Below are 21,710 nucleotides of genomic sequence, written 5' to 3' on the forward strand. Positions count from 1 at the left end.
CGAAAATGTAAGAAAACTTCCCTCCCTCATACCTGAAGTCATAAGGCGTTTGTAGAAAGATGTGTCTTGAAACCGAAAATGGAGAATAAATGCATTCGCTGGTTTGCAAGATTAAAACAGAAAGAAAAGGGGCTGATCACACTGTAGGTTTAACCCGCCCCATCCTGACCACTTTTCCACCACTGACTCCCCCCAATTCCGACCATTTTTGGATTTTTTTTTTTTTTTTTTTTTTTTTTTTGGCTCATACCTCCGCTTTTGGTGAGAAACATCGAAAAATCATAGAGAAATCGCTCACCTGAGGTTTAAAATACTCGATACAGGTAGCAGTACCTCCTCACCTTGCTGTGTTTTCTATCAGGCTGGCTCCAAAGAAAACGAGTTCTATGGGAGGGTAACCATTCCACACCACTCATAAACGGTATTTATTTATTTATTTAGTACGAATTTATATGTAGTATGAGAGAATATTGTTTTTCACACAGTAATATAGGCAATATAAGCATTGTTTCACTCATGAAACACATCAACATACCTGACCTTTTTTTGGCGACATTATCTGATCATCATTTCTGACTGTTTCTTCCTCTAATGCTATGTAAAGTTTGTCCTCCACATTGTCATCAATTGGGGAATCACTCTGGCCCTGAATTTTGTACCGTGGCATGACATGGCTTGATTGGCCAGGTTACTGGTAACAGGTGAATTGCTGAGACAATGGCATGCAGGGGAGGGGGGAGGTCATGCTGGGTAAGGCATTGTCCCTGCCTGGCATCTTGTAGAGGAAGGTGTCCCATGTATACGTACCAAAAATCACTCATGAAAATTGAAAATTGTGCGAATTAGGGACCTTGCAATTGATTCGCGTTTATGTACGTTAACGGGATTGACAGTGACAAAACGTGTGGACGTTAATTCACGTCGACGGGACGCCGCTGGTTAAACTATTTCCTTTGTTGTTGATTGTTATTGTGGCACTGTAGGTCTCTGCGCCCGTGTATGTGTGTGTGTTAAAGGGGTCGTCAACTGTCAGAATTAAATCCACGCTTATATAGCCCATACTGGCATTGTCCTGGTTGTGCCACCTTGCGTGTGTCGCGGGAACACGCCCTCCCTGATTATGTGGATTAATGGTCCCTCCCACAATATTTTTCCTGTCGCTACCACAGTCCTTGGCCTCGCGGCTTTATGTCCACAATTTATTTTCTTATTTTCTTCATAATGTTTCGTATTGTTTCATAATTATGTTGTATTAGCTTTTTGTGTAGCTAGTTGTGATTTTTATTCGTCTCATACTTTTATAACAACCATACCGTCTAGAGTTTTTATATCTTATCGTTATGTCCACAGTATAGTTTATTTATTAATTGTATGCACTTAATTTATCTGTTATCCCCCCCTTTTTTTTATTTACCTGCGCTCCAAGACGCAAGGTCTGTAAAAGCAACTCTAGCATATCTTGTGCTGGTCTTGTTGGAGAAACCTTTGAAAAAAATATATATATACTGCCTTCATTCAGACCATTAATTTCATATCATCCATTTTCACAGGTAAACTCTCATGGCCCCTCCTCACCATCACCAAAAATTCAGCCCATCCGACCCATTCTTCGTTTCCCACACGCTTATGCCTCTACACTGTCCTCCTACCTGACACTTTCATTCATAGGGAATATTTGTAGCCAATAATAAACCTTCACTGCACTAAAACTTGTATTCCTGGAACACCAATTTTCACAGGGTATACTTCCCTACTCCCACCCCACCGACCACCAAACTTTCATCACATCCCACCCATTCCTTTGCCCACCAAGCTCATTTCCTTACCCCTACCCTCACGCCTCCTTTGACTGTTTAACCTGAGGCGTCCTGTCGACGTATGGATACGTTGCAACATTTTGCATTTGCCAGTCCCAACAACTTACTGGTACGTTGCACAATTGCAAGGTTCATAATTTGCACAATTTTCAATTTTCGCGTGATTTTTCGTACGTATACACGGGACACCTTCTTCTATTCCTCTACAAGATGCCAAACAGGGACAATGCCTTACACCACATAACCTCCCCCCCCCCTGCATGCCATTGTCTCAGCAATTCACCTGTTACCAGTGACCTGGCCAATAAAGACATTCAGGGCCAGAGTGATTCCCCAGTCGATGACAATGTGGAGGACAAAGTTTACATAGCATTAGAGGAAGAAACAGTCAGAAATGATGATCAGGTAATGTGGCAAAAAAAGGTCAGGTATGGTGATGAGTTAGTGAGTGAAACAATGCTTATAATGCCTATATTATTGTTTGAAAACCAATATACTCTCGTACTACATATAAATTCGTACCAAGTAAATAAATAAATACCGTTTATGAGTGGTGTGAAATAGTTACCCTCCCATAGAACTCGTTTTCTTTGGTGCCAGCCTGTTACAAAACCCAGTAAGGTAAGGCAGTACTGCTACATGGATCGTGTTTTTTAAACCTCAGGTGAACGAATTCTCTATGAATTTTCGATGTTTCTCACCAAAAGCGGAGGTTTTAGCCAAAAAAAAAAAAAAAAATCGAAAATACCTCAGGATTGGGAGTTGTCGGAGGTGCGAAATAGCTCGGGACGTGACGGGTTAATGGTGCAGCGCAGGCCACGCAGTGGACTAAGCGTTTGTTGTTGGTAGTCCGGTGGTTATATACCCACTTACGAGTATCTAGTTTTCATTTTCTCTCTGTCTTCACTGTCATGCTTTTCCTATTTTCTTATTGATTTCATCTGTGTTCTAAGTACCAACACTTACTACCGTTTTTCAGTTTGTCCCTTTAGTGAGGGCAGAGTGCGCCACTTGACTCAGGGGTCCGTCAAACTCTAAGTTATCAGGTAAAATGTATACCTTGGGTAACATCTCGGGGAGGTCACTGTGGTAACCTAGGTGATGCAGTGATCTTTTATCTCAGGGTATATCCGCCATAGGCTCAGGGGCCTGAATGAAAGAGATGAGCACCCCGGCTAAGGGCCTCGACGTTTTTCCTCACTATTACACCTGTAATGTATAGCTGTAAGCAGGACTACCCTCTTTTATTTAATGGCTTTCCTCGCTTGTTTTTCTTGCTAATTTATTTGCCAGTTATACTATCGTTTTTTATATTCCTCTTTTCTCTAGATATTCTACACAGTTCTGGTGAGTAATAGAACCCCGACATTTTTTTTTTCCTATCTACATGCTCTAGATATCACCTTTTCTTCCGTTTTCTTGTCTGTGTTGCTGCGGATGTTTTTTTTATGCTATGTAAGTCTTCACTTAACCTTTCTCTCGCTCCTTTATTTCTATATTGTACTTTATTATTTCATAGATATTTCCATCCTTTTTACGTTTTAACCGTTTTTCTCTTTTACTCGTATCTTTACATAGCTTATTGTTGCATACACATCTTTCTTTCCTTTTTGATTGTCCTGTTTCACTATCATTATTTTTTTTTTTCTTTTTGATAGCACGGTTTGTTTTCCCTCTCGCTTTAGCCGTGTTTATTTATATATCCATCCACCTATCCATCCATCATATCAATCCTACATTGCCCCATCAGGAGCGTAGGAGCCCGGGGCTAGGCAGTTGCTCTCGACATTTAAGATGAGAGTGACCAGCCTCACTCATCCCTGAATGGCATTACAGGAGCAATCAACCCCAACCATCCCTTGGATATAAACCTTCACCTGCTCAATCCTACTGGAGCGCAATAATTACCCACTAAACCACCAGGTGCTAAAATTTGGCTATATGGTCACCACCCAGCATTGTAAATGGTTTCCTGGTGTACAGGAAACTATTTGGCATGTCACTCAGTGTACAGTCACCCACAGGTAGAAGGAAAAGGAAAGAATGAAGGAAAGAATGACAGAAGAGGGAGTGTAAAGTCACCCGTAGGCAGAAGGACAAGGAAAGAATGAAGGAAAGAACGACAGAAGAGGATGGAAGGAAAGTATATATATATATATATATATATTCCTGCTGTTTTCGCCTTGCCTCCTTATAAGAGTACAGTACATTTAGTCACAATATAAGACAACCATGGTTTTGAATTTATCCCTCATTTTCATCCTTTACGTAGCTGGCGACACATTTTTTGTTTGTTTTCGACAGAATGACAGTGTCTGTATATATTTGGTGATTCTTTTCTCTGTCAGTTCATCATTCTTATCCCTTTTTCATTAGTTCGATTTGATATCAGTTCGTCATTCTCATCCCTTTTCCTATCAGTTCGACTTGATAATAATAAAAAAAAAAACATATAGACAGATTACATAGATAGATAGATAGTAAGACATATATTGGTTGATGGATGGATGGATGCATGGCTTGATAGGTAGATAAAGGGATAGACATAAATAATTGGGTAGGTTGGTAGGTAGATAGGTAAAGAGAGAGAGAGAGAGAGAGACTGGAATAGGATATAAAGTACAGTACTCACACTAGTTGATGATTCAACAATGAGGAGTAAGTAGCTTTTGTCAGGGGTCTGCTCTTTGTGATTGGGATATAAGCTGCATACTAATGAAAACCCATTGTTTTATATCATTGGAATTTCCGCGACATTTATTTTTTTTACTGATATTTTTATTATTATTACAACAATAAGTCTGGGCCTCGTGGGGAAGGACTGCTACTCCCGTATTCTGTACGAGTCGTGAATGATAACGAAAAGGGACAGAGAAGAGACGGAGAACTGAACGAGGGATTGGACCACTCCCACCTCTTCTTGTATCTGTGTGTAGTTGGGGGTGAAAGTTTGCCTAATATTTCACCTCCTGTACATCTCACTTTCCTCTGCCAGCTTTGTTCCTAAGCTCAGAAAGCCTTTACATGCACCTTTGCTCATAGATTATTCTTTTTGAATAGATGATCAAGGAGGAAAGTGAAGGACATGGCATATATTATGTAAAGTACATGTAGTGGAATAATGGGCAACCTTTTTGTCCTTAGCTGTACACTCGACACCATAAGTCCCGTCGCCTGTCTTGCATCTCTCTCAACACTTAATTTGTGGGGCAGTTCATGTGATTATTTATATTACCTCGAGTGAAAACAGGTTTCTGTGTATTGTGCCCCTCTTGCCTCTTAGCGACGAATTCTCTTGTTACGAGAAAGACTTCACCAACGTTACCAAGCTTTACCCTGCAGTTTTTCCTATTCCTTATAAATTTTTTCGTGCTTTACGGAATGAGAGGGCAAAAGGAGGAGTGTGTATTGTTGTGAGTAACAGATGGAAGGAGAATATAAGAGAATATGGATCAGTTGGCTCAAGGATTGTATGAGTAAGACTGAAAGTTGGACTACAAATGTGGGCAATTGTGTGCGTGTATGCCCCAACGCAAGATCGTGCAAGCAGAGTGAGAGGAGAGTTCTGGACAAATGTGGAAGTGTGCGTACAAAAGTTTGAAAGGAATGAGAGAGTGTTTTTGATTGGTGATATGAAACGTAAAGTAGGGAATGTGAATGTGGATGGAGTAGTTGGTGAGTGGGGTGTGCCTGCTGAGATGGATGAGAATGGCAGAGCTTTAGTGGACATTTATGCCGGGAGGGGGTTGATGATAGCCAATACCCTCTTCAGGCACAAAATGATCCACAGGTATACATGGCGAGTGATGAGAAGGGTGGGTGGTGAACTGAATGAAAGGAAGGCAATGATTGATTATGTGTGTGTGGATGAAAGGATGCAAAGGTGTGTAGTGGATGCAAGAGCATATAGAGGTTGGGGAGTGGACTTTCTGACCACCATTTAGTGGTGATCAGAATCAAGGTCAAAGTAAAATGGAGAAATAGAAGAAGGGAAGGACGGGAGAAAGGAGTAGATGCAAGGAGAGTGGATTTGTTACAAGATGATCAGAAAAAGGCAGAATAGAAGAGAGAAGTGGAGGAACGATTGGGTAAATGTGAACTGAAGCAGATGGGGGACGTGGAAGGTGTGTGCAAGATATTCACAGAAGAAAATATGTGTGCAGCGTGTGAGGTGGTGTGTGGGGTGAAGAGAAGACGAAAGGGGCTGCAAGGAACAGGATAGTGGAATGAAGAGGTGAGACAGGCTGTGACAGAAAAGAAGAAAGCATATAATGATTGGATGAGAAATAGTGACGTGGAAGAAGTTGAGAGACGGAAGAGAGAGTTATATGTTCAAAGGAAGAGGTGAAAAGATTAGTGAGAGAGAGTAAGAAGAGAGTGGATGAGGAATTTGGAAGGAATTTGAGTGTAAAGTGGAGGGACTGTAAGAAAATGTTCTGGAAAGAGGTAAAGAGAGTTAGACAGGGTGGATATGAAGTTAGTAGAGGAGTGAAAGATAAAAATGGTAGATTACTTGTGGAGAAGGGAGAAAAGTGAGCAGATGGAAAGAACACTTTAAGATATTGCTGAACATAGAGAGTGAAAGTAATGCGAGTATAAGTGGCTGTGGAATGGCTGGGAGAAGGAGGGAGTTGAGAAGACATGAAGAAATCAGTAGGATGGAAGTTGTGGAAGCAATGAAGAAAGTCACAATGGGGAAAGCCCCAGGAATTGATGGAGTGTGTAGTGAAATGCTGAAGCATGGGGGAGAGATAGTAGTAGAATGGATGTGGAAGATGTGCAGATTGGCCTGGGAGGAAGGTAGACTCCCGGAGGATTGGAAGTCAGGTATAATTATTCCCTTGTACAAAGGGAAAGGGGAAAAAGAAGTGTGTGGTAATCATAGGGGCATTTGTCTTCTTAGTGTAATAGGAAAAGTATATGGCAGGATACTTATTGACAGAGTTAGGGATATAACAGAAGAATTTGTTGGAGAAGAACAGGGAGGTTTTAGTAAGGGAAGAGGTTGTGTAGATCAGATATTCATTCATAGATCTTTAGTGGAAAAATTTGTAGCGAAGGAAAAAAATTGTATGCAGACTTCATGGATTTGGAGAAAGCATATGACAGAGTGGATAGACAAGGACTATGGAAGGTAATAAGAATATATGGAGTAGATGGGAAGTTGTTGAATGCTGTGAAGAGTATGTATGAGGGTGCTAAGGCTGCTGTGCGTGTGGATAGGGAACTGTGAATTGTTCTATTTGAAGGTTGGGTTGAAACAGGGATGTGTCATGTCTCCATGGTTGTTCATCTGTATATGGATGGGGTTATAAAAGAGATACAAGGTAGGGCAGTGGATGTTGGAGTGGCCCTAAAGAGAGAGGGCAGTGTTTGGAAACTTCCTGTACTGTTGTTTGCAGATGATACTGTGTTGTTAAGTGAAGAAAAGGGGAGCTGCAAGGCTTTGGTGGATGAGTTTGAGAGAGTGTGTAAGAAACGTAATCAAAAGGTGAATGTAGGGAAGAGTAAAGTTATGGTTTTCTAGATAAGTGAAGTCAGTAATTGTACAGTGAGTCTAGATGAGGAGGAAATGGAAAATATGAGTACGTTTAAGTATTTGGGTAGTGTGATGAGTAAAGATGGAATTTTGGAGGGTGAAGTGCTTGAAAAGGTACAGCAAGGAAGATAGGTTGCTGGTTCCTTGAAGGCAGGGATAAAAAACGGGGAAGTGAGCATGGAAGTGAAAAAGTTACTACATGACAGTATTGTGATACCAACTCTAACGTATGGAAGTGAAGCTTGGACCTTGTTAGAGGGACACTAGTCAAGAGTGAGAGCTGTGGAAATGAGTTATTTGAGAGGAGCATATGCAGTCACATGGAGAGACAGATTGACAAATGAGGATGTAAAGGAGCGTCGTGGTGTGGATGTGGATGTGATAGGAAGCGTTCGGAGAAACACATTGAGGTGTTTTGGCCATGTGGAGAGGATGGAAAGTGAGAGACTGACGACGAGAGTGTATATGAATGAGGTGCATGGGGGTAGGGGAGGGGGAGGCCAAGGATGAGATGGAGGGATGGGGTGGAGAGGTATATGAGAGAGGAGGGTGTGAGTTGGGAGCAGGGCAGTGAAATGGTGGGGGACAGGACGACGTGGAGGCGATTTGTTTGTGGCCACCCTATATGAGATTAAGGCGTCTGGTAATAGATAGATAGATAGATAGCTTTACAGTATTTGTGTGTGTGTGTGTGTGTGTGTGTGTGTGTGTGTGTGTGTGTGTGTGTGTGCGCCACTAATTGCATGCTTTTTTTTTTCTAATAACAAGACACAGGAAGGAAAAACAAATGAATAAAAAATAATATTTCATACACCAGATTTCTGGCGTCCTCCATTCATAAAATATCTGTAACAGTTGGACTAGAACAGCTGTAGGTGTAAGTTTGGGGGGAAACAACTACGGGGAAACGAGTTCCAGAGAGATGCAGTTCGGGGAATAAAAGAATTCTGATAGGTAGAAGTTCTGCAATATGGCTGTGTGACATTCCAGTCATGAGCGCTACCAGATGCCTGTGTAGCACGAGGGAAGGCATGAAGAGGTGGCACAATGGACGTAACTTCGTCTGAGCATTTGCCATAAAAGTATCAGTAAAAGAATGCAAAGGAGGCAACATTCCTTCTTGCCTGTAGGGGAGGTAGTTGATCAGTAGTTTCATGACGTAGCCAGATTGTCTGCGCCCCTCACATTCGCATTCTAAGTCGTCCCCTCTACATGCAGAGGAGTGTCGAAGGGGTGCAATATATGTACCATCCTGTATTTCCAGCGCCTGTGTTCTGAGCATCATTTACTTTGAAGACTAAATCGGAACACGCCTAATGTCTGAGGCTTTTCTTTGTCCATTAATCACTTACACAACCAGTGTAGGGCAGATTCTTGGAGCGGAATTAATCTACCCGGCTGTGATTGAGGAGCGAGTATATATATTATCAGTCCTGACACCGGTGATATATTAACTGCAACTGTGGTTTCTTTCTCCTGCGTTTCCTTTGTCCCCAAAGAAATTAAAGACTTGCACAAGGTGGAGCCACCACTCAGTATACCATGGAGCACCAGCTCTTGATGTGTCCACTGCTGACATCGACATTCATGAGCGATGAAATTATATTTTGTTAAGTAATAAGCTTTCATCAGTTCGTTTTGTATTTTTTCTGTTGAAATAAGTATCAGATGCAAGAAGTATTTTGCAGACCAGTAGCACAGCGCCAGAGTGCCTCCATATCAATGTAGTCGGAATTAATTTCATGTGTGGATGTATGATCATCACCACCACCATCATCGTCGTCATCATTTTCGTCACCACCACCACCACCATCGTCGTCGTCGTCGTCAACACCACCACCACTACCGCCGCTGTCGTCATTAGTTTTCAGTTGCCCTTCCCACATGACGTTATCGCCTTCATTATGATTAAACATTACAGTGGAACCTCGGTCCTCAAACGTCTCACATGTCGAACAAATCGGACCTCGACCAAAAAATTCAAGAAATTTTTGCTCCAGAGGTCGACCAAAATATCGGACCTCGACCAACCTGAACGTAGCCAAACGAAGGGAAGCTGGCCGACCGACAGTCACGCGTCCACCTTTGTTGTTTGTCAACGTGGTCGTCCTGCTTTGCTTCACATTTTTCTTGATTCAGTGCAGTATTAGCCCCTAATAATGGCTCCAAAGAAAGCAAGTTCATCCAGTACGGCTACTGGCAGTGAAAAGAGGAAAGTAGTGTGGAAAATAATTGAAGTGGAAAAATTATTGCTTATCTTCATCAATGAGAAACAGTTAGCAGGAGACAGTGTTAGTGAGTATATAATTTGTGAAAAGGCAAGAGAAATATACAGTCACCTCGTAAAGGAAAGCACTGGTACCAGTGCTGAAACTTAAATAGGTAAGCATCTGGGGTCTTGGAACGGATTAAAATGATTTACATTATTTCTTATGGGGAAAATTAGTTCGGTCCTCGACCAATTCGGTCCTGGAACAGCCTTCCAGAACGGATTGTGTTCGAGGACCGAGGTTCTACTGTACTGTTATTTTTTAATTATATAAAAAGGATGTTGGTCAGCTTAGATGAGATCTGCCATAAAAGAGGTTATAAACCACCGCTGCTATATCCATTAACTGTTTCAGTACAGTGACAGCTTTTATAATTTATTCTCATCACCACCAGATTATTTTACTCAGTGTAAGGAAGACCGCTGGTAGTTAAGGAATTGCATTAGTCTTGCTTCCTTGAGGCGGTTTCATTCCTCTTAGGGGAAGCATCATGTAGTGGAAGTTTAGTTGTATTCATACTTCACCCAGACGATTTCATTCAGTATTTCTCCCCTTAACGATTTTGTTTATTTTCGAGGAGACTCAAAATGAAGGTGTCATCAAAGCGAACTCTGCTGACAGTTTCCACGCGTTAGTTTTGCTTCTTACAGACGGCTTTTCCCGCCTGAGTTAATTTATGTTCTTGTTTCCACCTCGCGATCTTGTATCCATAAATTCATTTATCGTTTTCATTCTTTTAGGGTATTTTTTATCCATTAGTTAATCATCTTGCTTCTTACATAAAATCATATTCAGCTCAGGAAAGATATTTGAGATTGAAGGCGTTTTTAAATCTGAAAGCAAGCTCTGGTAACATCTTCCGTAAGTTAATATTTTTCCATCCTCCAGATGATATTATTCAGCATGGGAACGATTGAAGAAGTTTTCATTCATTATTGCTCCCTCGAGACGAGTTTTGTAAATTGAGATCAAATCTGAAAGCAACCTCTTGTAAGATTCCATGAGTTACGTTGTTATGGCATCTTCCAGACAGTTTTATTCAGCTCAGGAAGAGGCTATAGGCAAGAAAGGGGACGGGGACAGGCCGAGCCACACTCCGGCTCAAATGACGGGGAAAACAATCAGGGTTGGGACAAGATATGACATGTTTTGGGTGTAACTTCCAGGCCAATCACGTATACCACAGTCCCACCTCCTTTACTCTTCTCTTTTGTTTTCTTGTTTTTCTTTTCTAATTACATTTTTTTTCACCTCCCCCCCCCTCTCTCTCTCTCTCTCTCTCTCTCTCTCTCTCTCTCTCTCTCTCACCATCATTATTTATTTTATTGATAAACGCTCACGTTAATGTATTCCTGGATGAAGCCCAGTAGCAGAGGAGTGAACTCCCAACCGCATGGGCATGAGGTCTATCCCGGCTCGGAGAGCGAACGGAAGATTTTTTTTTTTTTTTGCCTACTCATATTCGGGTAGGTGGGAATAAAGGTCGAGATTATGATGATGATATTATATGAGGCCCCTAATAACAGTGTACCGAGCGCCACTGCAAGCGAAACCGAATTAAGTATACCACTATGTAGCCCAAACCATCTTTGATCTGGAAAGCAACCACGAGGTACAGAAAGCAACTGGCATTAGGGTCCAACTTTCCCTTCTGTAACATGGTCTCACTGGCCGCTTCACCTCAGTGCATCGACAAGGCTTCACGCTGGTCACAGAATGTACCAAGTGCCTCCCTGCAACGTGTTGTCTGGTGGTACCAGATAATAGCATTTCTTTATGCTCACAGCCATGCATTTTTTTTATAGCATTATTAATTATTGTACCATTATTCTAACATAATGGAATATTTTAGCATAAAATTGCATGATTTTAAGGGTAAGTTAGCCATAATGTACAGAAAACGGGAAAGGCAGAGAGCTCAGCAAGATATTGGCAACTGTGATGTGGAAATCTGTCGCGACGTGATGCAGTTTTTTGTTTACCAGCCGGCCCAGAACACTGCCTGGATTAACAGGCTTATCAGAGCTGTTATAGTGTTTTTTCTTATTGTCTCGAGAACATGAGGGATTCTAGTAGTGAGCAAAAAGCTGCTGGTCATCTCATAACAGAAAAAGAGCGAGGAGGCCAGAGATATGGGTTAAATGAAAGATTTTTTTTTTTTTTTTATATATATATTTTTTAATTTCTGAAGATAGTATTACATAAATCTATTTTGCTTCTGCAAACATTTCCCATTGATATCTTTGGTTGGTTTGATTGTTAAAAATGCATACTGAGAGTACGTTTTATCTCTTAGTAACCACACTGGAGAAGAACGCACCTTGCAGAATGTACCTTGCAGAATGCTACTAATTTCTCTTCTACCAAGATTAGCATGACATGAAAGTACGAACTTGTAGCTAAAATTTAAAAAAAAGCACTAAAAAATATTCACTAGTTCCAAAGTTATGGCATTTTGAAAGTTACGCAACTTTAACTGCGTTTTTCTCCGTTTTCAACATGTGGCGTTCGGTACACTATGTTATTAGGGACCTTATATGCAACCTGAGTCGATATTAATAAGACTTAAATGACAAGCAACAAAATACGAAAGTTGTAACATGAAAAAATAAATCGGTAAGGAAGAGGTACTTGAATTTCTTTCTCTCTGGAATTCCTGCCCTACAATATTCGTAATAAAAGTTAATATGCTAGATGGAAATTGGTATAGAGGTTTTCTTTACAGAGTATTGATTTGTTGGCACGTGGGTAAAGTGATGGACACGTGGCCGCACGGGCACACATACGTGCACACGCAAATGTAAGAATACACACACACACACACACACACACACACACACACACACACACACACACACACACACACAGCATATACCTCATGTCCACCAGAATCCATGTGCCCTTCGCCTGTGTCCATCCAGCCAGCGTACAGTATCTCACTGGCAGGTGGGGTCACAGGTAATGGTCAAAGCGATGGCGTTGTGAGGCATTAGGCGTGGTGGGATGTGAGGCGTGTGTGTGTGCAGGGCCATTGTGAGGCGTGTGTGTGTGTGTGTGTGTGTGTGTGTGTGTGTGTGTGTGTGTGTGTGTGTGTGTGTGTGTGTGTGTGTGTGTGTGTGTGCAGGGCCATTGTGAGGCGTGTGTGTGCAGGGCCATTGTGAGGCGTGTGTGTGTGTGTGTGTGTGTGTGTATGTGTGTGTGTGCAGGGCCATTGTGAGGCGTGTGTGTGTGTGTGCAGGGCCATTGTGAGGCGTATGTGTGTGTGTGCAGGGCCATTGTGAGGCGTGTGTGTGTGTGTGTGTGCAGGGCCATTGTGAGACGTGTGTGTGTGTGTGTGCAGGGCCATTGTGAGGCGTGTGTGTGCAGGGCGATTTTGAGGCGTGTGTGTGTGTGTGTGTGTGTGTGTGTGTGTGTGTGTGTGTGTGTGTGTGTGTGTGTGTGTGTGTGTGTGCAGGGCCATTGTGAGGCGTGTGTGTGTGTGTGTGTGTGTGTGTGTGTGCAGGGCCATTGTGAGGCGTGTGTGTGTGTGTGTGCAGGGCCATTGTGAGGCGTGTGTGTGTGTGTGTGTGCAGAGCCATTGTGAGTCGTGTGTGTGTGTGTGAGTGCAGGGCCATTGTGAGGCGTGTATGTGCAGGGCCATTGTGAGGCGTGTATGTGCAGGGCCATTGTGAGGCGTGTGTGTGCAGGGTCATTGTGAGGCGTGTGTGTGCAGGGCCATGGCAGCCGCAGCGTGGACAGGCACATTCCCAGTGTCACCTACAGCTCAGCTTCCCTCTTCATCCAATTCCCAGGTGTCATTTACTGCATCCTCCAATTCCCAGCTCATATATTCCTTCCTCCACTAAATATGCTTTATGTAAAGCCAGGTCACTAATTCTCACCTCCTCCAGTTCCCATCTCATTTAGTTCCGCTTCCATTGGATTTTCAGTTCACCTGTTGGGAGTTCCTTTAATTACCTCCCGGCCCATTAACTAAACTGGGCCAGAGTACTCGGGCCTGTAATTGTCCTTTTCCCAGGCCTAATGGTTCCTTGCAGTTGTGTTTTGTATTGGCATTTGGAAGATTTCAAGTAACTGTACTTTTACATCGTTTCATTGTACTTACAGGTCAAGTATATTCCTGCTACACTCGATTATTTTTAGTAATTCCAGGTTAAGTCTCTAAGATTATTGGGAAATAAAGTTCATATCAGTTTTTTTTTTCTCCGAAATCGTATAACGTTGTTTCCATGTTACAAGTTTGAGAAAGAATTCCATAGAAAGTTGACTTCATATCATCTACAAGATTGTATACATGTTCGTTCCCAGGGAACCTTATCTTCAGTGGAAAGTAAACAGAAAGTTGTGGCGAGCATATGGTAATATTTTGCTGTCTGGTAATAATTTTCATGTTTATATTCTTATTGAAATTTTAATATAAATCATGAGAGAGAGAGAGAGAGAGAGAGAGAGAGAGAGAGAGAGAGAGAAATCATGAGAGAGAGAGAGAGAGAGAGAGAGAGAGAGAGAGAGAGAACGTAGATAAACAACGAAAGAAGAGCACAGAGAGGGATTCGAAAGCTTGAAATAAAACGTAAGAGAAAGCGTGGGTGCAGTTGGGAGAGGGAAGAGGAGGCGGGAAGTGGAGGAGGCGGTAAAGAAAGAAGCGAGTGACAAGTGGCGGTGAGTAATCAAGGAAGAGGAGGAGAGGAAGTCGCTTTGCTCCCTCCTCCTTCCTGCTCTTCTCTTCCTGGAGCTGAGATTCCGGGAGGGATTTTTTTTTTTTTTTTTTTTAGTTTATACCCATATTACGCACCCATGTCATATATAAACACACACACACACACACACACACACACACACACACACTTGGACATAATTACTTTACCCATACGAAACACAGGTACACAAATAATGCCCACCCACCTACCCCCACCCACACCTTACCCAGCTGTAGTGGCCAGGTAAGCTGTGAATAATTACCAGGTGAGAACATAATCCTTCTATAGAGTTTAACCCCTGCAGCCCCTTGACAGTGTTTTAGATTATTCTTGCCAACCCCTGCAGCCCCTTGACAATGTTTTAGATTATTCTTGCCAACCCCTGCAGCCCCTTGACAGTGTTTTAGATTATTCTTGCCAACCCCTTCAGCCCCTTGACAGTGTTTTAGATTATTCTTGCCAACCCCTGCAGCCCCTTGACAATGTTTTAGATTATTCTTGCCAACCCCTGCAGCCCCTTGACAGTGTTTTAGATTATTCTTGCCAACCCCTGCAGCCCCTTGACAGTGTTTTAGATTATTCTTGCCAACCCCTGCAGCCCCTTGACAGTGTTTTAGATTATTCTTGCCAACCCCTGCAGCCCCTTGACAGTGTTTTAGATTATTCTTGTCAGCCGCAGAGAATTATATTGACACTTATTTTGTCTTTCTCATATTGAAGGGGTTATGAAGGCTTTATCTAACCCCTCCAGTTCCAATAAGTCTCTGCTAAGCTGAATAATATCCCTTGTTGGTTGTACAGTGAACCGAGAGGCATTGGAGTGAAGTGGTTGGCCCTGCAGCCCCATGACGTCATTTGCTGTAAACTTTGTTTTTCCTTCTTGTTATAAACATATTGTTTATTCCTTTACTTTACTGACAGTTTTCTCCCTTAATGAAATGCAACCTATTGTAACCTACTGTATAATTAAAATAATTCTCTCTCTCTCTCTCTCTCTCTCTCTCTCTCTCTCTCTCTCTCTCTCTCTCTCTCTCCTTCTCATCTTTCCTTCATATTTCTTTTTCCCCCCTCTCTTCCCGTTTATTCTTTCTACCCCGCCCTGCTGACATCAGTTTTTCTTTCCATCCCTTTACCCTTCCCTTTCACCTTGCCCAGTCCCTTCCTTCATACCCATTGATATCTCTCTCTTTTCCTTCCCTGGTCACCGTTCCCTGCTCCCTCCCACCTCCTGTTTTCTGTCTTTTCCATTTTTCTTCCTTTCTTTCTCTCCATCCCTCTGTTCCTTTCCCAGTTCCTCCCCACCTCCCACTCCTCCTCCTCCTCCCTCATCCTCACACCCCACTTTTGTCTGTTTTCTGCCCATCCTGCCCCTTTCTCTGTGCTTCCTTCCCGCCACCTTCGTTTTCTTCTTCACCCCCTGCTCCTTGCCTTTCCTCTCAGCTTCATCCCATCCACTGTCTTTTACTCTTCAGCTTCTTCCCCTCCCCTTCCTCCTTTTCATTCCTCACCTCCCCCATCCTCTTTTCTCCTTCCTCCTCTCCCTTTCCCCGTTTCCCTTTGTTTTTCTTTCTTCTTCCATCCTTCCACTCTTTTCCACCTCTATCCATATCCTTCACTTTAGTTTCTTCTTTTCTCTCTCCCTCTTTACTGTCTTACTGTATCCTTCCTTTCCGCCTTCTTTTGTCTTTATCTTCCCATCAACACAGCTTTGATCTTTTCCTCCTTACTCTTTCTGCGTCGTCCCCCCCCCCCTCTCTCTCTCTCTCTCTCTCTCTCTCTCTCTCTCTCTCTCTCTCTCTCTCTCTCTCTCTCTCTCTCTCTCTTTCACTCCACCTCCCTCCTTACCACTATCACGGTCCCTTCCCCCTTCCCCATTCTTCCTCTCTCTCCCTCTCTCCTTTACCTCCCCGTCCCTTCTATCCCGCAACGTCCTTTCCCTTTCATCCTTTCTCCCCTTAACCCTTTCTCAATCCGCCATATATCATGTGAATGTGACAAGCGGTAAATCCCCGCCGCGATGATAGCGTCACGAAAGATTACTGGAAATTATATATCGCCCCGGAGTGTCAGACCTGATTGCTTTATCCGTCATCTCGCTTAAGGCTTTTTTTTCCCTCTCGTCTGCTGTTCACCCTTTCATCACCGGAGATCTTTCCAACGATTTTTTAAGTGACAAATCCGTCTCATATTTTCGTCAGTTTTGAAATCTCTCTATTTGGGGACCATTTTCTCCGTTTTTCCACGTTTAACCTCATCACTACGGGAGAACTTTCTTTCGATCTTACTCGGACTCCGGAATTACAGTACTTTGAACACCCTTCTTTCCTCGCATCCACACCTTCCTCCTTCATTACGAAATCTTTCTTGTGCTTTGTATTTAGACTTTCTAGTTGTTCCACGCCTTCGTACTAAGTTCATCCACACACTTTTCTTAGTAGGAGAACTGTCTCAGGACACATTTCTATTTCCCCCCCCCCCCATCCACACCTAAGCCTTTCTGTACGAGAAATCTTTCTTACGGTTAAATTCAGATTTCGGAAAGACATCCTGTCGTGACAGTTCAGATTACTTTTTCCTTCGCTACACTTTTCTGGTGTTTACTCCTTCAGGACACCCATCCCTCTTTCACGTCTGACAACTTCAATACGAGGTCTTCCCTGCGATGTATTCAGGCTTCTCGTAGTGGCACATGTATTTGCTTTATCCGTCATTTGGCATCTCTCATAGTACAGACGTTTTCTGAGGACATTTTTCTCGCTCGCCTTTACGTTTAACCTTTTCATTACGGGAGGTCCTTTCTTTGATTTTATTCTTCTCTCTCGTGTCACATCTCTCACATAATTTTCTTCGCACCCGAATGTAATTTCGTTTTTTCCCACTTTTTTCATCACGGATATTCTTCGTTTGCCTTTCTTCAGTTTTCCTTGAACTTTCATATTATTTTTCGTTAATTTTTCTTCCAGTTCTCCATATTTCCTTCAGCTTTCATTCTTAATACTTTGTTAAATCTCAGACTCCCGTGACTCACGCACAGCTGAGAGAAAATCGTCTGGCGTAAGTTGGAATAAAGTACAAGAGTTGTTTAGACCATGAGAATCTTAAACTTTCTTCTGTTTATCCATATTCCCGTCACCCTTTTGAAAATTCTTTGTTAAACATTTTTCCAACTCTCAGCTTCAATTGCAGGTCTTCACAAAACTCTCATATTCAAGTCTTTTCCTCGTTTCCATTGTACCCTCCATGAAAGTCACTGGCCGAAAGTTAGAGCTTCACATAAAGACTAAGTATCCCCCTCGCAGTTCTTTTGTGTTCAGTGAGAGAGAGAGAGAGAGAGAGAGAGAGAGAGAGAGAGAGTGAGTGAGTGAGTGAGTGATATAGGTTTTCCTGCTCCATGATTAGACTTTTGCCCATATTCTAGCTGTTCCTCTTTTTTCTTCACCAATTGTCGGAGAACTTTTTAGGATATTACCCAAAAATTTACTTGAGTACCGTAACATGAAACTACTCCATGACTTCAAAGTAAAAAAAAAAAAAAAAGAATAGTCACGTTTGTGTACACACATGTCAGTAGTACGGCGGCAAAGCAACATATATCATGATACATATACATGGTTATACATCTTGTTCACCAAAACTTACAAACATGTGAAAAATCATTAATATACCGCATGTATTACCTCTCATACCGCATGCATTCCCCCCCAGATTTTTAGATTTACCCAATTTGGGGTAATTTACCCCTGTTCCCCAACCCCTGTTCCACACTGTCTATCTCCCTATCCCATACTAGGCAGACAAGCAAACCTTTTCACATACTTGCTTCAGTATAAGGCAAAATTTTTTGTCTTACGTTTAGGTAAACTCAAGCAGACAAAGACGTATTATTTCATATCGCTTTTGCGCCAGAATGGTGATTAGATCATTTCGCCCAGGTACACCGCGTATCAGAAATTTTATCCAGGCTAACGTCATAAGATTCTGCTTATCTGAGAGAAACCCTGTCTGACAAAAAGTTCATTTCATACTTTTATGGTTGTAGTATTCCTCCATGTCACTGTCCCTCGTGTTGGTTGTTTTGTGCACACTAAGTGATGCTGTACGTCTGTGATAATTGTAGTATTCCTCCATGTCACTGTCCCTCGTGTTGGTTGTTTTGTGCACACTAAGTGATGCTGTACGTCTGTGATAATTGTAGTATTCCTCCATGTCACTGTCCCTCGTGTTGGTTGTTTTATGCACACTAAGTGATGCTGTACGTCTGTGATAATTGTAGTATTCCTCCATGTCACTGTCCCTCGTGTTGGTTGTTTTATGCACACTAAGTGATGCTGTACGTCTGTGATAATTGTAGTATTCCTCCATGTCACTGTCCCTCGTGTTGGTTGTTTTATGCACACTAAGTGATGCTGTACGTCTGTGATAATTGTACTATTCCTCCTTATCATTGTCCCTCGTGTTGGTTGTTTTGTGCACACTAAGTGATGCTGTACGTCTGTGATAAGCCGAACAGAGAAAAACGTAAATTCATGCAAAGTTGATATGGTAAATGATGTTTTACGTCAGAGGTAAGCCTGGCAGAGAAAAAAGGCTGAAATTCATACAAACTTTATACAGTTTACCTTCCCTACGACCAAACTTTCTCGCTCGTATTCGCACGTTCTCTCCTCGACCTACTGTCACCAGACAAGAGCCCCGTATCGGAATTGGCCCCTGGTTGCCGCCAAGAGGGCCGGGAGGAACAGCCCCAGTGTTTAGCCGGTGCCCATAACACCGCAAAGAATGGCTGGCAGAGGGATAATCTGGGTGGTTGTGTGTGTGTGTGTGTGTGTGTGTGTGTTCAAGAGAAGGAGGGGCAGACGACACCATTTACTGAGCAGCAATCGGTATTCATAAATCCGGCAGTAAGATAACTAATTATTTTCTTATTCTTGCTAACTTTTTCCCGTTCACCTTAGGAGACACTGCTCGATCCTGGGAGTTAGACATTCATCAACCTTATTACTACTGAGGTGCTCTCTTAAGCAGAATGAGCTTGTCTGGATGTAGCAAGAATATAAAGAGGTGTTTCTTGTTGTTGCTTAACTCTGTCTGTCTGGCCGATCAGACTCGTCGACAACAGGTAAGCTACTGTTTCTGTGTGGCCGTCCTACAGGTATAGTACAGTATATACACCGTGTGGAAATCGGGCACCCCTTGTCGTAGATAGTGCCTCACCAGAGAGCATCGAGATGGTCATTTTTACTGTATTCTTACACCAGACTGTTGTATCTCGCTGGAGGAAGCCTTCTGTACTGACTGGGAAAGAGGGACTCTCCATTAACTGTGTAAATGGATGGCATATTTCACTGGCTAATTCTTGGTATTTCCAGACGAATTTCTTCAGCTTAGGATGGGCATCTCATACTGAAAAGGGTAACGAAGGCTACTATAATTCCCCCTCCGTAGAAGCTTCTCTTGTGCGGAGTCAGATTGTCTGAAATAATCAAGCTTGAAATAAGAAAGACGTCATCTTAGCTTAGGGTTTATACTCCCGCGATTACGTTTCATCGATGTTCTTATAAGAAGACACATGAATAATTTTGAGAATAATGGAGACGAGATATAATTGTTACATTTGTCTTTCCTCCGACCACTGCCTAGGTGTTTCTGGTGCTTTGAAATACTGTATAAACATGGACACCGGACCAAAAGTTCACCATATATCATGATCATTTTTCATCATCATCGTTGTTATAATCTTTGTCGTTGGCATTATTGTCGTCGTTATTATCAGCGCCATCATCATAGTCGTTATCAGCGCCATCATCGTCGTCTTTCTTATCAGCGCCATCATCGTCGTCTTTCTTATCAGCGCCATCATCATAGTCGTTATCAGCGCCATCATCGTCGTCATTGTTATCGTGACCATGATCACCATCGTGCTGACTGCGCAGGTTCCATAGGTATCATTTGTTTTAGTAGGACCAAGTTAAGAACAAGAAGGACTACATCCTTAAAACTGAAAGAAATAGCACATGGAATACTCATGCCTTCGATATTCTACACTACAGGTGTATATTGTCAATGATTTGGCCGTATTAAATAAACATTAACAGCCAGTTCCTTATTACTACTTGCCAGGCGTAGGGCTACAAGGCTTGTGTATCATAGTCATGCAGTTCCTTATTACCCCTTGCCAGGTGTAGGGGTACAAGGCTTGGGTATCACTGTCATGCAGTTCCTTATTACCCCTTGCCAGGTGTAGGGGTACAAGGCTTGGGTATCATAGTCATGCAGTTCCTTATTACCCCTTGCCAGGTGTAGGGGTACAAGGCTTGGGTATCACAGTCATCCAGTTCCTTATTACCCCTTGCCAGGTGTAGGGGTACAAGGCTTGGGTATCACAGTCATGCAGTTCCTTATTACCCCTTGCCAGGTGTAGGGGTACAAGGCTTGGGTATCACAGTCATGCAGTTCCTTATTACCCCTTGCCAGGTGTAGGGGTACAAGGCTTGGGTATCACATTCATGCAGTTCCTTATTACCCCTTGCCAGGTGTAGGGGTACAAGCCTTGGGTATCGCAGTCAGCCCATCCACCCAGCAACTCATAAGTTGTATACAGTCGTCTGCTTTTAGTCAAAATACAATATTAAAATATAATCTCTGACTGACTGAGATAATTTCAGATCCGTTCAGCTCGAGATATCTCTGTAAAGCTGAGCAATATCCTTTGGCTTCAGCTGGAACAAAATAAATGACCTTGGGGTAAAAGTATTAACATTCAAGTACGTATATTCACTCTGAGCTCAATAACATCGTCTGCTGGTAGTTATCCCCACCATTATTCCATATGCTACCTGCTGCCCTCACGCAAAACTCAACTAATTGGCCTCGGACACTGGAGTCTCCAGCCATCCCGACCTCATGCACCTCCTCTTTTAAGTCTGAAAGAATCTGAAACTCTGTGTGTGTGTGTGTGTGTGTGTGTGTGTGTGTGTGTGTGTGTGTGTGTGTGTGTTCGTTCATTTTGAGTTTATTATTGCTTTTACCTCTCATGTCTCAAAGAATATGAAACTTCTGTGCTTGTTTTTGTTTGTTCGTTTGTTCGTTTTGAGTGTATTGCTACTTTTCTCGTGTCATATCTGAAAGCTATGTCTCTCTCTCTCTCTCTCTCTCTCTCTCTCTCTCTCTCTCTCTCTGTTTCTGCGTATTCCATTTTGCTTTAAACACATATACCATTAAAAAAAATTATAACGGATTCCGAAAACGTTTACCTGCAGTTTTTCGACAGCGACACCATCCTGACATAGGTTAACGCGATTATATTGGAAAATTGTAGTTATGAAGCGTTCAGTTATCATGTTTATTATCGTTTTTGGTATTACCGTTTGTCATACAGAGCTGG

The sequence above is a fragment of the Coenobita brevimanus genome, chromosome 38 (genome assembly GCF_032717465.1).
Source record: "Coenobita brevimanus isolate Jiangsu-jjx chromosome 38, ASM3271746v2, whole genome shotgun sequence".
NCBI lineage: Eukaryota > Metazoa > Arthropoda > Malacostraca > Decapoda > Coenobitidae > Coenobita > Coenobita brevimanus.